This window comes from Equus asinus, chromosome 9, assembly GCF_041296235.1.
Source record: "Equus asinus isolate D_3611 breed Donkey chromosome 9, EquAss-T2T_v2, whole genome shotgun sequence".
Classification (NCBI taxonomy): Eukaryota; Metazoa; Chordata; class Mammalia; order Perissodactyla; family Equidae; genus Equus; species Equus asinus.
The window spans coordinates 35,509,155-35,523,908 of record NC_091798.1 but is presented as its reverse complement, the minus strand read 5'-3'; the positions used below and the strand labels follow the sequence as shown (position 1 = coordinate 35,523,908).

General features: G+C 39.1%; 1 long non-coding RNA gene across 2 annotated transcripts in view; it reads right to left on the bottom strand.

Moving 5' to 3' along the window:
- LOC139046156 (uncharacterized) overlaps nucleotides 1–10,756 on the bottom strand; it is a 323,446-nt gene extending 312,690 nt beyond the window's left edge. For both annotated transcript variants that reach the window (XR_011505789.1, XR_011505788.1), the window contains exons 1-2: nucleotides 10,573–10,756; nucleotides 10,341–10,450 (exon numbers count right to left, since the gene is read on the bottom strand). This is a non-coding gene — a long non-coding RNA (uncharacterized lncRNA). The remainder of the gene's footprint in view (nucleotides 1–10,340; nucleotides 10,451–10,572) is intronic.
- Nucleotides 10,757–14,754: the final 3,998 nt, after the last annotated feature.

Here is a 14,754-nt window from a genome sequence, read left to right as displayed (position 1 = left end):
AGCTTTTTAAAACAGTATAATCTACCACATAATCCCTTACCCAATTCTCAGACCTAAGCCAGTTCACAGATTCCAAATCCCTCAAACGAAAGGGAGTCCAAGTCCCTTTGAAGAAGGACTCACCATCTCCAATCTTTCACTCATTCTTCCTCAAAGGGACCTGCAGCTGTTTCCAAGGGAAAGGATATTATGTGAACATCTGAGGAATGATTAGATAGAGGCTTTGAGATAACACTAATTCCTTGAGGAGTTAAAACTCTGCTGTGGTTCACCAGGAAGAGTCCTATCAAGGTCAATAATAAAGATTTTTATGTCCATCTTGCAGAGGATGAGATGGGTTTAAGAACTCACGCAGCGGTCACTTCTCAGTTCCTGGATACTCGGTAGGAACAGACATACTTGCTTGTTGGATGAATCCCTACTTTCACTTCCTGCCCTGTGGAATGAGACCTATTATGGTAAGAAGGACCATTTGGAAGCCTTTATAACTGCCCCCATGACCGCCCAAAGCACACATGCAGAGCATCACAAAACAGTAAGCCAAAAGCAATACTTCATTCCTGGAGAAACCGCAGAGATTATTGGCAGTATCAAAGATGTGAAATATGGAATAGTGATGATGTCTACAACATTTAACTCACCTCTTTGGCCTATGCAGAAGACATGTCTTACAGAATTAGATTGGATTCTCATATATTTGATCAGGTAGTGACTCCAACTTTGGCTGCTATTCCAAACATCGTCTCTTTGTTAAAGTAAATCAACAGAGACTCTAGCATCTGGTTTGCAGCTGTTGATCTGGCAAATGCCTTTTTACTGTACAACAATTAGCAAAATCCACCAGGTACAGTTTTCTTCCACCTGACAGGAGAAGCAGTTTACTTCACTGTCAGCTCAGGCTTAACAATTTGCTATTTTCCTGTCAAAATCTGTCATGCAGGAATCTTAATCATCTTGCCATCCCACATGGCATCATGTTGGTCTATAAATGGATAATATAATGCCAGTCAGATATATTCAGCAGAAATAATGTGGTGAGATACATGTGTGCCAGAGAGAAGAGACAAAAATCTAAAAATATCCAGAGGCCTATGACCTCACTGAGACTTTTAGGGGTCCATTGGATCTAGGGCACAGTGATGTATTCCCTCCAACCAGAAAGAAATTTCTGCACCTTTTACTTCCCTTGATAAGAAAGAGGCAAAATACTTGGTGGGCCTCTTTAGATTCTAGATCCAAAGATGCCATAATTGAAAGTGTTTCTTCAGCCTATTTTTGAAATGATCTGTAAGACTGGCTGTTTTGAGTGAAGTCCAGAGAAAGAAAAAGGTCTGCAATTGGACCAGGCTGGATTTCAAGCTGTTTTTCTATCTGGGCCAATGACCTGACTTATGATGCTTAAGTGTCCATTACTGATGAGGATGCTGTACTGAGCTTCTGGCAAACCCTGAGAAGAGAATCACAACATGGATACCCAGAGGTTGGAGGAAAACATCACAAAACTATTTCAGAAGTAGTTTCTATCAAGAAATAGTTTCTGCTGGTCATTGGCACTGGTAGAAACGAATGCTGGATTGTTGGATAATGCTTGTAATCAATTCTGCAACCCATGCTTACAATCATTAACGTCCGGTTTACTGGTTATAAATTTGAGCCTGCAGAGAAGACCTATTTCTCATGAAATGGAAGTAATATGTATGAGGAGAGGCTCAGGTATGTCCTTAAGGTGCAGGTAAATTACATGAGCCGTTGACTCTGACTTTCACAGCACCTATTCCTGCTGCATCGCCACCTCTCCATTGGTTCACATCCATGGCCTCAGAGAGATTTTCCTCGACCAGACTACTGAGGAAGAGGAAATTGGACCCTCATTACCAGACATATTACTTGATATGCTGACATTGGCTAAAAACAGACAGCTGTAATATTAAAACCCCACTCAGGGGTGGCCCTAAAATACAGTAGGGAAAGGAAACACTCCTAGCAAGCAGAGCATGAAGCAGTGCATTTTGCTTAGCACTTTTTCTGGAAAGAGAGATGGCCAAAAATACAGTCGGTAATGATACATGAGCAGCGGCTAACCATTTGAGGAGATGGTCAGGAACTTGGGAGAAACAAGATTGGAGCACAGTTTGTAGATAGAGACGTTTGGGAATGGGCATACAATATGAGAATATTTATGTCTCACCTGAATGTTTCTCAAAGGCCATTCTCTTCATGGAATAATCTCAATAATCAGATGTTCACGATTCTGTAGATGCCATACACACTGTTTTCCCAACCACTTAGTCCTTGTTTGAAGGGTTTGTGAATAAAGTGGCCAGGGCTACACGGAGACATTGCCCGAGAGTTCCCTCACCAGGACTGATCTGGCTACTGCCCGTGCCGAGGGCCTAACCCGCTAACAACAAAAACCAGTACTGATATGTCACCATTTATCTGGTGACAGGTTGCTCATATAAGAATCCTTTCATCATGGTTTGTCCCAACTGAAATAAACACATAGGACATGAACTTCCCTTGACTGCTCACAATATCTCTCCCAACACCCCATCTATGGATTTATTAATGCTTTATTCACCATCATGGTCTCGTACACGTTATTGCTTCTGACAAAGGAAGTCACTTTAGAGCAAAAATAAGTCAGAAAATGAGCTCAATCCTTTGTGACTTATTTTGCTATGTACCCTGTCATCCAGAAGCAACCGACCTGAAGTAAATGTGGAAAGGCTGCCCAGGGCTCAGTTGTAGTGCTGGCTGGATGACAAAACTTAGGAGGGTGGAAAGCTGACCCTCTAAGTTGTGGTATATGCTTTGGACCAGTGACCAGTGTCTGGTGTCTTTTTTCCTATAGCTCGTAGCTACTCTCACTGTTTTGCCTAATGGTCCGTTCGCAAAACTTTTGCATCTTGTTCCCGCATGTTTCTATACCTTTGGACTCAGTGAAGTCTTTTTTCTCAAGATAAAACAAACAAAAAACCAAACAATAAAATCTATTTTCACCAGGGAATGAAAAATGGTTCCAATGAACCAGAAGTTGAGAGTGCCACCTAGATATTTTGGGCTCCTTATGTCACTGAATCAATAGGCGAAGAATAGCCTACAATAAAGAATCCCAATTAACAAGAATAAATAGGTCATTGCCACACAAGGGGCGAAGTCTGGATAAGTCTGGAACCAAGAGGATTACCAAGGTCTACTTCCATACGGAAGGGTAAATCAGAGCAGCCTCTCAGGGACATGGTTTCTAAGAGATGAGACCCTTGAGGAATGAATATTGGGATCACCCCACATATACATATACACCTGTTTTTGAGTCCTTCACTTACTAGCTGTGTGAACTGGGTGAAATGAGGGTAATAATGGTCCTATAGCATATCCATGTACTCCACCCTGTTTTTCTATCTGTAAAAGGAGGTGTTTTGATTGGATTATGTCAAATTTATTTTCCAGTCTTAAAGTTTTACAATATTTGAAGAGTATGTGGACAAAATCCAGTAGAGAAAAGATGAGGGCATTTACTTTTACCTCTCATTGAATCCCCTTGACATGAGTGTTTTTAGTTTCGGGGGGGGGGGGATCTTTTGGTTTTTATCTGAGTTAGAATTTTCAGTGAGCTGGAATGCTAGCGAGCTTCCTGAAACTCTAATTTGGATAAAACTATATGGTTGAACTTTCAAGCTAATACAAAGCGAATGAAATTCAACACCTGTGTTCCAATCCAACAATGTCCCTGACCAAGAAAGGTAAAGATTGAATCAACCTAATAAATGCAGTTAAAACAACTGCCTTTCATTTTTGCAACTTTATTAGCCAACAATGCTGTAAGCTTCATGGCTTGAAAGCTTCTTAAATAGTTTTTATTAACAGCGAGTGAGCATGTGAATAAGAATGGAATTAGGCAGAATTGAATGAAGCCAAAGAACCAGTTCTTGAAAATTTTTTACTTAAGCCAGAGCCTGGAGCTCCTTAAGTACTGGTTAATTAGTTTGTTGATCGACTTGAGATTTGGCATACGAAAGCATAATATGAAAGGAGGCTGTAGGCTTTGGAAAGAAATGCATTTGGATCCTTTCTCTGTTTCTCTTTGGATGTATTATCCTGAAAATATTACAACTCTCTAATGCTCAGTTTCTCTATCTTTAAATAATTTCCACTCTGCAGTGTGGAATTAAATGAGATACAGATTAAATGAGATACTGTCTATAACGTGATTACTTTAGTGCCTGGCATAAAACAGAGGTCAATTAACTAAAAAAGAAAATCTCCCCCACAGAGATTTCAAAGCAAGCACAAGGACAGAGGAAATAGAATTTATTCAAATTAGAAGAGAGTTTGATCACGACCTAAAGGTGTAAATGTTTTTGGTACCACTAACCAAGATGGTGGAAGTGCAAAATAAGGCCACATGATAAGGCAAGTTTAAACTTAGTGCCCCCATTGGTAAAAGAGCCAAAGTGGATAACACCCAGAAGCTCAAAGAGCTCTCAATTATTAAGAAGTGCTATGTTCTTCTGTAATTCGTCATAGAAAATAAAGGATATTTTTGGATGCAGTTTCAGGTTTTGTTCAGATATTTGGCATCATGTAGAGACTAATCAAGCACACTATAACCCTATTTGGAAATGAATACATTCCTGGCTAGAGCAATGAATAAATACTAGAAAGAAATGAAGGCAGTCTTTCCCCTTTTTTCTCTCCTTGATCCAGAGGAGATGCCTGGAGATCTAAAATTCTGCCAGTTAATTGGATGTTAGCTAAGCATAAGTTTGGAAATAACACTCTTTTACAGCTATTCATGGAATTATTTTTATTCTCTGATGTCCTAGAGATTCTCCCATGAGTTAACTGAGCTCAACTAATTACGACCCCCTCATTCCCTTTTCTCTCTTCCCAGATTGGAAGGAAGCGGTAGTCTACCAATGTTCAGTTATTGACTTCATCCTCAATAAAATCTAATTATTGAGGTTGCACTGTTAATTCATAGCTTTTGATAATTCATATCAGCTGAAGTTTGTTTTGCTCCCTTGGTGAATAAAGCAATTTCCAAGTAATTTAATTGTCTAGAGTAAAACAGAAGAGTTTAATCTAACTTAAATCTATATTTAGCATCTTTATCCATTTAGTAGCATCATTTACACACCAACAATATGAATTACCAATCACAGCCTATCCTATTCTTTTTTCCTTTATCAATCTTAACTTAATTATATGCGTGTTTTCTAGGTTGGCTTTCTCCATTTATTTAGAATTTATGAAATCTGGAGCTTAAAGAAAAAAAGTTTATATGTGTTATCTGTAAGTGTATTACATAGCTAAAAAACATTCTTACACATCTCAGCAATGCTTAATCTCTTTAACTGCATGCTTATGTGCACATTACAATCACTATTATTCATAGCCTGATGATACCATAATCACTGAATCTGAGAAACCTAATTATAGAATCAGAGAAATCAAAGACTAAAGGGAAAAAATTGAAATAGTGCTTTGTTTTTGCAAAATACAGAAAGAGTCTAATTTGTTATGCATCTGTACAGTTCTGTGAGGTAAATTGCTTCCACTTTCTCTTGTGCTCCTGTTATTCACACAGGAAGACAAACACAGAACCAGCATTACACTACTGAGATCTTAGCCACCAGATGTCCCAGGTAACTCTTCCTTTATTCCTCAATAACCAGTCAGCTCATGTGCAATAAGTACAGAAGGATTTCACGTCTGGTTTGATTCTGTGGCGGCACCATGGGAACCAGACAAGATAATGCATATCAATTCAGCAGTTATTTTCAGGCATGTGGGCAAATTTCTGGTGCCATCACAGAGTCTCCAAACAGTCATTGATTTATTCAACATATAGTCAACCATATGTATTCATTATGTCTCTCTTCTGTGGCACCATTCTAAGTACTGGGAAACAGCAATGAGCAAATCAGAGTAAGTCCTTTCCCTAGTGGGACTTGCATTCTCATTAGGTAAGGAAATCAATTAGCAAAAACATTAAGTTGTGTTATGTGCTACAAAGAAAAATAGAGTAAGAAGACAGAGAATGTTAGCTTGAGAAGCCAGCAAGGATATTTGTGCAGAGAACCTGCATTCAATAAGTTGTGAGCCGTGGGAAGATCTCGGAAAAGGCTTTCCCAACAGCGGAAACAAAATATAAATATCCTGAAGTGAGAACTAATGTCACATCCTCTCAGAACAAGAAGACGAGGTCAGAGAGTAGGCTTCAGCAGGGTATGCACAGAAGCAGTTTGGATTTTAGACTGAGTCTAATGGGAAGTCATTGTGCTATTCTAAACAGAGAATTGAACAAATCAAATTAATTTTTTTGCTATTTTAGTTATTAAAGTATAGTCTACATACAATAAAACTTACCCTTTTGAAAAGTGTACAGTTCTGCTAATTTTGACATATATATATATAATTGTATAATTACCACCACAATCAAGATACACAGTTTCATCACCACAAAAAATTGCCCATGTCTCTTTGCAGTAACCTCTACTCCCACTAAATCTTTTTACTATCACTACAGTTTTGTCTTTTCAGAATATCATATAAATGGAGTCATACAGCACATAGCCTTTGAGTCTGACTTCTTTCACTTAGCATAATGCATTTGAGATTCTTCCATGTTGTTGAGTCTATCAGTAGTAAGTTCCTGTTTATTGCTGAACAGTACGTCATTGAATGGATATACCACAATTTATCTGTTCCCTAGTTTCTCCCCCCGTTTTTTCCCCATTTACAAAGTAATCTGTCATAAACATTCACATATAAGTTTTTGTGTTAACATAGGCTTTCATTTCACTTGGGTAAATTCCTAGAAGTATGATTACTAGGTCTCACGATAAGTATGTGTATAAATGTAGGAGAAAATGTCAAAATGTTTCCCAAATTAGCCACATCATTTTACATTCTCATTATCAACGTGTGAGTTCCAGTTAATTCGTGTCCTCATCCACACATGGTTTTGCCTTTTTTTCATTGTTGCCTTTCAGATTTGTTTTTAATATATCAGTCTGGTTGCTGAATGGAAATTGACTATATTAGGCAAAAATGGAAGACAAAGAAACAGGAGAGCTATTGCAACAGCCAAGGTAAAGAAAGATAGTGGTTTGAATGAAAATGGTCATGACAGAGAGAGTCAGAAACATCAATTTCAGGACATAATTTGAAGGTAGAGGTAAAAAGATTTGCTGAGGAATTGGACATTATGTGTGAGGGAAGGGGAGGAACCTGGGGCAATGAGATCAATGGGATCCATAAATGAAGAATAGACTCTGAGATGGGAAATAAAGTCTCTTTTAGACATGTTATGTGTGAGATGCCTCTTAAACATGCAAGGCAAAATATCAATAATTAGATGACTATACAAATTGAAGTGCGGAGAAGTGATCTGAACCAGACATATGAGTCTGTAACTCAGATAGGTTGGAGATTCACATTTGGGGGTCACCAGGTCTTGGTGATATTTAAAACCCTTGTATGGGATGAGATTCCCTAGAGAAGGTGTATGGAAATGTGAGCCCTGTGTCACCATGATAATTAGAATTTAGGAAGAAGAGAAGGAACTAGCCGTGACTGGTAAGAAGTGGCCAATGAGATTAGAAATCCACAAGGCAATTTTATAATCCAATTCTTGCTATAGGCCATTGTCAAGTATGTGGACAAAAGGTGTACAAGTACAGATAGCACAAGATTTTATCGCTCTCAAAAGCAATTGTCAGATTTTGGTGCAGGGTGCTGGCCTTCCTCCTTTGTCCTTCTCAAACATTCGTTGCAGTTATTTTAAAGATTTTATTTTTTTTCCTTTTTTCTCCCCCAACCTCCCCCTCGAACATAGTTGTGTATTTTTAGTTGTGGGTCCTTCTAGTTGTGGCATGTAGGATGCCGTCCCAGCACGGCTTGATGAGTGGAGCTATATCTGCGCCCAGGACTCGAGCCAGCAAAACCCTGGGCCGCTGAAATGGAGAGCGAGAATCCAACCACTTGGCCATGCCACGGGGCCGGCCCGGAAGTTATTTTACATTTGAATGAAGAGGTAGCTCAGTCCCAGAATGAGAGTAATAGTAAATCTGTACTCCTATGGACTGAGCTCAACAACTTTTTGGTAGGATGATTAAATAGTAGACCTGAGTGAGTAGGTTGATGTTGTGAACACCTGATAAAAGAATGCTTATTATTTATCCTCAATGTTTCCACAGCACCCAATGTTTCCACACTGTAAATACAATGTAAGTTGCATCAGTGGAAGCATGTGGAAGATCCCAGCTTTGGAGTTAGGCGGGTTGGATTTGAACCCCTCATCTGAGCCGCTAGAGTTTCAATAGTGCACTAGGGGGATGTTTTCACAACACAAGTCAGATCGAGTCACTTCCCTGTTCAGGAATCTTCCTTTGGCTCTCCAACTCCACGAAATAAAATAAAAATCCCTTACAAGGTCTGATAACCCCCTACCCAATCAGTGCGTTCCCATTACCTCTGATGTTATCGTCCATAAGTTTCCCCTTCTTGTAGTTCCTTTCAGACACCATATGAGTACCAATTATTGAGCATAGTAGGCACATTACCAGCACAGATCCTTTGAAATGCTCTCCCTTCTTCCTGGAATGTTCTTTTCCAAGGCAGCCTCATGGCTCAGGCCCTCCCCTCCTTTAGTCTTTGCTTCGAGTTACCTTCTCAGTGAGCATCCCTCCCCCAACCTCTATGGCACTGCATCATCCCCCTATTCACTTCCTGCCTTATTTTTCTCCACAGTGCTTTCCATCAACTGACTTACTAAATATACTTAAGCATATATATAACAATGTGTTTATTTATATTTATTTATATATATATTTAATTTTAACGTCTATTTCCCACCAATACGTCAACTCTCTGGTGAAATGAATTCCATATATCTTATTTACTGTAATATCTCCAGGAAACAGAACAAGCTTTGGCACATAGTAAGCACTCAATAAATACGTATTGGATGAATGAATTAAATAATGTACATAAGACGCTACACACAGTGTCTAGATATTGTAAGACTACTACAAATGGTTGTGCGGTATTATTACTATTATCATTAGTAATAATTTTTTTAAAATCAAATGCCTTAAATGTTAACTGGAATCCAATTCTGAGACATCAGTGCATATCCGTTATATCAGTGTTCACCAAAAAGTGAGTAGTAAGCCTTTTAGCTTGCCACCTTGAAGTCTAGGAAGTCTCAGACCTGGGAGAGGATTGTGAAGCTGGAAGCTGGACCTTCAATGCCACATGAGCTATATTTAGCTGCACCTGCTTCTGAAGGGCATTTCTCTATGTGCAATAAATGAGCTGGGTTTGCAGAACACATCTGTCTTTCGTGTAAGCCAGCGAGGAAACCAGCTGTGTTTCTAAGAGTGAAAAGAGATCCTGGAAACAGTTATATTATGTCGCAGCCTATTAACCACCGAACTCTGTCCCTTCTGGGCTTCTTCCCCAGCTCTCAGTTGTTAAGAGGTTCAATCCTAGCTCTAACATTTGATTTTTTTTCTTTCTCCTGGATTCTAACAGCCATCTGTGTTGGTTAATAAAAACAAAGTCTTGTCATAAAAGAAAGATCATAATGAAAAGGCTGAGACGTGCAGTGAGCCAGGCACTCTGCTAAGGGCTTCTGATTGATCATGTCTCCTCATTCTCAAAATCCCTCTGTTATGGATTGATTGTGTCCCCAAAACTCATATGTTGAAGTCTCTGCCCCCGTTACCTCAGAATGTGACTGCTTTTGGAGATAAAGTCTCCAAAGAGCTGATTAATTTAAAATGAGGTCGTTAGGTCGGCCCTAATCTAATGTTACTGGTGTCCTTATAAGAAGCAGGAATTTGGACACATAGACAAGAGAGACACCAGGGATGTACACATGTGGAAGAAAGACTGTAAGAGGACATAAGAAGACACCCCTCCTGCAAGCCAAAGAGAAAGGCCTCAAAAGATACCAAACCTGCTAACACCTTGATTTGGAATTTCTAGCTTCCAGAACAGTTAGAAAATAAATTTTGGTTGTTTAAACCATTTGGTCTGTGGCGACAGCCCTGGAAAACTAATATACCTTCCATGAGGTAAGCACAGTCATTAGCCACCTTTTCAAGATGAAGACACAGGCCAGAAAGGTTAAGTGGCTTGCTTAAGGACTCCCAGCTCACAAGAGGTATGGCCATGATTTGCAGCCAGGGTGTCTGAGGAGAGCCCATGCTAGGCAGGAAAGGCCCATTATTGGCAGTAAGTACATCCTTCAAGCAAGAAGAAGAAGCAAAATAGTGTGTTCAGAAAGCCAGTTTTGACTGGCTGAGATGCTCGTGGTAACTTACCGGTAAAGTACTAGGATAGGTCCAATAGCCAAGGTCCACATTGATCTTCATTTTAGATGGTTTCCTTCTACTTTTTGTTGTGGTCAATTTCCTTCAAGGAAGACTGTTTTCTTCCAAGGACAAACGGAAAAATACATTAAAGTATGTTGTTTCTGTATCATTTTCCTATTGCTTCTGTAACAAATTCCCACAAACTTAGTGGCTGAAAACAACAACAAACTTATTATCTTACAATTCCAGAGGCCGGAAGTCCGCAATGGAGTCTCAATGCACTAAAATCAAAGTGCTGGCAGGGCTTAGATTCCTTCTGGTGGTTCTAGGGGGGAAGCTGTCTCTTTGTCTTTTCCAGCTTCTAGAAACCACCGCATCCTTTGACTTCCAAAGTCAGCAGTATGGCATCTTCAAATCTTTCTTGAAATTTTCTGCCTCCCTCTTCTGCTTAAGAGGACTCCAGTGATTTCATTGGACCTATCTAGATAATCCAGGATAATCTCCCTATCTCAAGGTCAGCTGATTAGCAGTATTAATTCTGTCTGTGACTTTAATTCCCCCTTGCCATGTAACTTGACAGTTTACATGTTCTGGGGAATAGGACATGAACATCTTTGGGGAAGCCATTATTCTGCTTACTGGAGCTTCTATCTAAAGGAAAAAGTTGTCTTAGATAGCAAAGTCATATAAGCATAAAAGTCCTATGTAGACAGGGTCCATTCTAGAGCTGATGGGAGGAGCACTGAAGCTGGCTGAGTAGGGTTCCAGTAGGGTGGGGCAGCAGGTCAGGTTCAAAGAAGAGGAGATGCAAGCAGAAGGGAGGAAGATGGTCAGCACTTTGGGAGATCCCTGTGACTCTGTCTTCCCACCACACACTCTGCCTAAAAGTTATGTGTTTTGAGTGAGATTAATTTACCTCTATCTCCAGGAATGATAACACTACCCAAAATAAGCCAATTAGCATTCCCTTGGCCACGGTGATTGGTTTGGGGATGGCTACATGATTAAGATGTTTAAGTCAGAGTAGAATCCAGGACTTAGGTTCAAAGATTGGAGACAAAGACCAAAAAAATTGCCATGGACCAAGAACCATGAAGCAGATAGCCTTGGGAGCTGTTGGCAGTCACCTGGTGACAATGAGAGAAGTCGACTTTAGAATGACAATGACTGTAGAATGGAGAGATTAGAGAGGAAAAAGTGATACAAGTCCTTAGTGATATTCTTGAATTGCTAAATCACATTCTTTCTGAAATTTACTCTTCTTTTAGAAATTTTTAAAATATGAACAATTCCATTTTCTCTGCTGTTTAGATCAGTTTGAGTTAGGAACTGATGTATGTTCTCATACTAAACATTCAGTAAATACATCATTTGGGAGATGTGGTGATACCTGGAGCATTTAGATTTAGATAATTATTCCTTGAAAATTCAATTTTGTTGAAGTTTAGGCTTGAGGGTTTTTATCACAAGATAGCACGTTACAAAAACTTGGAAATCACCTATATGTTCCACTAACATTATGTCTTTTGCCTTTACATAACCTCATATCTTTGATATTCTAAGCCTAACTATTAATAGGAAAATTGGGATCGATAGATTTTAACCTTTCCTCAGAGTATTATACTCCAATTATTCTGTTTACCATGGCTGTGTGAATTTTTTCAGTTTTCTCTCATTTCTACATTGCTAATTAGGCCCTTTGGTAAAACTGTTTCAACAAGTCATTGCTTCTTTCTGCAAAGATTTATTGAATATCAAGTATGTGACTGGTATGCCAGGCACTATCGATTATTATCAGTTCAGGGAAAATAAGACAAATAAGATTCCTTCTCCTATGAAACTTACATTCTAATAATGGTGAAGACACATAAATAAGTAAAAAAGAAATAAATGAAAGTAACTTTAAAATGATAAGTGCTGTGAAAAAAATATAATGTATTAGTAACCTACCACAGCAATAAAAATGTGCAACAGGGGGCTGGCCTGGTGGTGCAGTGGTTAAGTTCATGCATTCCGCTTCAGTGGCTCAGGGTTCGCCACTTCAGATCCCAGGTGCAGACCTACACACTACTTGTCAAGCCATGCTGTGGCAGGTGTCCCACATATAAAGTAGAGGAAGATGGACGTGGATGTTAGCGCAGGGCCAGTCTTCCTCAGCAAAAAGAGGAGGTTTAGCAGCAGATGTTAGCTCAGGGCTAATCTTCCTCAAAAAAAAAAAAAAAAACAGTGCAACAAGTCAATCTAAAACTCAGTGGTTTGAAGATTACTTATTTTCATCTGGGAGTGGTCTGGGGTTCAGCTGATTTAGACGAGGCTCAGATAGGTGGCTTAGCTTTAGTCTGTAGGAGCTGGCAAGGCCCTGCATGTCTCTATGTCAGCTGGGTTCCATCTGCTCTACAGGTTTCCCATCTTCTTTGAACTAGAGGGCTATCTGAAACGTGTTCCTTACAATGCAATGCCAGAGGTGCAAGAAAGCAAGCAAAAACAAGGGAGGTCTTTTAGGTGCTTGGGTTTGGAACTGGTGAGATATCACTTCTACCCATATACCATTGATCAAAGGAGATCATATGGACAAGCCAACAGTCAAGGAGCAGAGATATACACTTTGGCCAAAGATGAAGCTATGGAAGGGAAAAGCTGCAGGGAAGATTAATAACTTGGGCCAACAATTCAATTTATTAGACAGAATTAAATGATAGAAAATGTTTGGAGTGAAGTGTGCTATTTTAGACTGAGTATTTAGGTTAATACACCTTTGGGGTGAGATATGAATGATGAAGAAGAGGCAGCCATGTGAAGGGGTAACTGGGGAGCATTTCTAGTAAAAGGCTATGAGATGGCAGTAATTCCAGAATTGCCAAATGGTGAGAAGGTCAGAGCGGTTGAAGCATGATAAGCAAGAGGAAGAGTGTTATAGAAGACATCAAAGATGTGGGCATAGGCAGAATCATTGAGAGCCTTCTAGTCCACATATTAATACTTAATTTTATTCAAATTATAATGGAGGCCCACAGAGTATTTTAAGCAGAGGAAAATAATGATATGAGCTATGTTTTTAGGAAACCACATTGGCTGTTCTATGAAAAACTAGTTGTAGGGGCAAGAGAAGAAGCAGGGAGAAATGTTAGAGGTTAGTGCAATGTTCTTGTGAATGGAAAATGATAGTTTAGACTAAGATGGTAGCAGTGGATATAAAGAGAAGTATTTTGATAATGCAATATATTTTTGTAGCCAGACTCAATAAGTCTTATTGGGAGTGGGTTTGGAGCTATTTGTAGGAGTGATGAGAAGTGAAAGGAAAAAATTCCAGTTGGAAACTGGTTGCCATTTATTTAGATAAGCGAGGTGTTTCGCACATGTAAAATATTATTATAGTTCTAAACAGATAATATTAACATAAATTGTTATGTTTTGTGTTTTCTCTTCACTTGAAGTAGATCAGAGTTCATTTTTCAGTTTGGATTAGTGTTTGGTCAAGTAGAGGAAATTCCAATGGCTTTTAGGCTTTATTTTTATATTTTTGGTAGGAAAGATTTCCTTCAGAAACACTACCTAGATCTCTAGGTGACAAGCAGATCAAGCAGACAAATAAAAATTTATTAGTATCAGCTCAGCTATGCACATGGATTTGGGCCTCTTGACCCTGTTTCACTCCAATTGTCAAAGAAAATGCCTTGGTCATCAATTTATCATGATACATTACAGGTCAGGAATGTCGAGGGGGAAGAACTGACATATTGTCGAGAGGCTGTACATGAGGGCTACATGGGCAAGCACTTAACCCATTTTCTAAAAGGCAATTTGGACAAAAGAAACAACAAAAACATCAACTGTCTATCAGAATTCTATAGGGTGCAGCTACACGAGAATAATATCTGGTTGTTCTTAGTACCACCAAGTCAGACCATTCTAATGGGCTAATTCCAGATAAGGGTCCAAATGAGCCCCAGGCAGCAATGAGAAATTACCCATGAAAAGATGAGACAGGGTACTTAAAAGGCGGTATTTAAGATTTACCCTCTGGCCCAGGGGTTTAATGTTCCATATTAAAAATTAAACACAAGCACATGGATAGAAAAAGAGAAAACTCTTTAACGGTAAATAAGAAGTAGAGAAATGTTGCAACAGTCAGCAAGAAGTTACCAATCTCCCGATGGCTGCTGGCGACTTGTCTGATCACGGTAGCTCTTCCTTGCCTCACATGGTGTCTTTAAGCAACAAATGCTAACCATACTTTTCCACTGAAATTTATCAGAGTACTCAGCTCATGGAATGTACATTTATGGAGTTGTATAACTTTGGCATTCTGCAATTTTATTTTATTTTTTATGTAACAGTTATGCTCATACCTAAATGGCACCAAAATACTAACATATTTAAGAGAAACATCTTAAATACAAAACGTATTTAGTCTTGACAAGCT